The sequence below is a fragment of the Pristiophorus japonicus genome, chromosome 4, assembly GCF_044704955.1.
Source record: "Pristiophorus japonicus isolate sPriJap1 chromosome 4, sPriJap1.hap1, whole genome shotgun sequence".
In the NCBI taxonomy this organism is placed as follows: domain Eukaryota; kingdom Metazoa; phylum Chordata; class Chondrichthyes; family Pristiophoridae; genus Pristiophorus; species Pristiophorus japonicus.
The window spans coordinates 207,947,376-207,950,330 of record NC_091980.1 but is presented as its reverse complement, the minus strand read 5'-3'; positions in this window follow the sequence as shown (position 1 = coordinate 207,950,330).

The window sequence follows — 2,955 nt, the reverse complement described above, 5'->3', positions numbered from 1 at the left end:
CTGGATCACTTCCGTTTTGGACGCAGTGCGTCTGGTCCCGTCTGCTGCTACCCTCATCCCCAGGAATTCTAGCTCTGGAGTTAAGAAGACGCACTTCGCCTTTTTCAGTCGCAGCTCTACCCGGTCCAGTCTGCGTAGCACCTCCTCCAAGTTGTGGAGGTGTTCTTCAGTATCGCGACCCGTGATCAGTATGTCTTCTTGAAAAACCACCATCCTTGGAATCGACTTGAGGAGGCTTTCCATATTTCACTGAAAGATCGCGGCTGCCGAACGAATCCCGAACGGACATTTGTTATACTCAAACAACCCCTTGTGTGTCGTGATGGTGGTCAGCTTCTTCGACTCACTCACCAGCTACTGAGTCATGTAAGCTGAGGTCAGGTCCAATTTTGAAAAATGTTTGCCACCGGATAGCGTCGCAAAGAGGTCCTCCGCTCTCGGTAACGGGTACTAGTCTTGGAGTGACACCCGATTGATGGTGGCCTTGTAATTGCCACATATCCTGATTGACCCATCCGCCTTGAGCACCAGCACGATCGGGCTCGCCCAGTCACTGAATTCGACTGGCGAGATGATGCCTCCCCTCAGCAGGCGGTCCAATTCGCATTCTATCTTTTCCCGCATCACGTACGGCACCGCTCTGGCCTTGTGGTGTACTGGCCTGGCGTCTGGGTTTATGTGAATCACTACCTTGGCCCCCATGAAAGTGCCGATGCCGGGTTGAAATAATGAGTCAAATTTGTCCAGGACCTGTGAGCATGATACTCGCTCCACAGAAGAAATTGCATTGACATCGCCCCATTTCCAGTTCATGACAGCAAGCCAACTCCTCCCCAGTAGTGCGGGACCGTCCCTCGGGACAATCCAGAGTAGCAACCTGTTCTCCGAATCTTTGTGGGTCATGACTACTGTGGCGCTGCCTAGCACCGGAATGATCTCCTTTGTATATGTCCGTAGCTGTGCGTCAAGCGGCAATAATTTTGGCCTCCTGGCCTTGGACACCCACAACCTTTTGAACTGTTTGATACTCATCAGGGACTGGCTGACCCCCGTGTCTAGCTACATTAATACTGGGATGCCATTGAGCAGCACTTTCATCATTATCGTGGCGTCTTGGTATATGAACTGTATATGTGCTCCACATGAACTCGCTGAACTTCAGCTTCCAGCGATTTCCCCCCGTATTCATTTGGCCTCGTAGGGCTTACATTGGGCCCGTCCTCCTCGTACATCAACCTGGTTGCAGGCTTCCTGCACATACGTGCCAAGTGACCGCTGATGTTGTAGTTTCTGCAGGTATATTGCTGATACCTGCAAGCTGTGGCTGGATGTTTGCCTCCACACCTCCAGCATGAGCCGGAGGCCCCGTTGTTGGAAGCAAAAGGTCCATTACCAGTTGATCATCTCTGACTGTCTCTGTAACTGTCCTTAAGCGCACCATTAACAGGTGTTGATGGCCCCATTACTGGCCGCATTGTCCATTGCGATGGCATGAATCGCCGTTCAGCTAGCCATTGTCTCTGTTAAATTCCCCCTTTGGGTTCGACTACATGCTGGGGCATGTCCCATTGCCCTTGTCTGCCTAGAGAACTATGTGCCGCGTTAACAATGTTGACTCCCTGGTCATTTGCCGCATTTGAGCCAAGATTTTTGTCATACATCATTCTGGTCTCTTCCTCCACTGAGATAAATGTCTGGGCTATCAGAGCCGCCGCTTCCAAGGTCAAGTCTTTGGTCTCAATCAGTTTCCTGAAAACCCCAGCGTGCCCGATGCCCTCAATAATCATCTGGGAACTTACATAGGCTCACCAGTCACCGGAGATCTGCCACAAAGTCTGGACCGCTTTGCCCTTCTCGCCGCCGGTGCGTGTAAAACCAGTGTCTCGCCAAGTGCATGCTGCTCCACGGTTTAAGGTGTTCCCCAATGAACTTACTGAGTTCTTCGAACGTCTTGTCCGCCGGCTTCTCTGGCGCTAGAAGTTCCTTCATCAGGGAGTATGTTCTGGATCCACAAACCGTCAGGAGATGAGCCCTGCATTCGTCAGCCGAATCCTATCCCAACCATTCCTTAGTGACAAAACTTTGCTGTAGTCTCTCAATAAAGTCGTCCCAATCATCACCAACACAGTACCTCTCTTCTGTGCTGCTAGTGGCCATGCTCGCGTGGTTTAAATCCCAGTTTCTCGTCGCCAATGATATGTCCTTACTATACAGTATAAATGCACACGAGGCCCATACTTGAGAGAAGGTCACTCTGTGACCAGTTACCTTTATTACCAAGACCTCAAGTGATGAAGGTGCGTGGAGCTTCCCCTTTTATACCTGAAAGTCCAGGTTAGGAGTGTTTCCCACAAGTTCGCCCCCTTGTGGTCAATGTTCTCAAGGTGTACAACTTAGGTCAGCTTATACATGTGTTACAATGATAGTTGGATACATGACACTTACAGTACACAGTCTTGTGGAGTTATTCTGAACATAACAATGGGGAAACTGATAAAGTTCATCCTTCGTGCATACAGGGCCTTTGCGATCTGTCTAATGCAGCGATGGGTCGCATGGTGAGATAGAGGGGAAATCTCGACCGTGGAGGCCCGATCGGAACCGGATGCGTAGAAAGACAGTGCCGCGATGACCTTGACCTTGACCGACACTGATGTCCTGATGGCAGGCTGCATATGTGGCCTGATGAGCTCACATATTTCATTGATCGCCACCTTGTGGAAACGCAGTCTCCGAAGGCAGGTGTGCTGCCCCGACCTGTGTGAGAACACCACCGCAGGTCAGGGCTATCAATAGAGCTGGAGCGCCGGGACCTGGAACATCATGGGCCTCACTAAAATACACCTACATTAAACCCGCAATAGTCCATAGTCTGAAAATATGTCTGTTGAGAAGTTCACTTCACCTGAGAAGAACTCCAGAGTCAATCAAAACCCCCGAAGTTGAAGCAGCCTT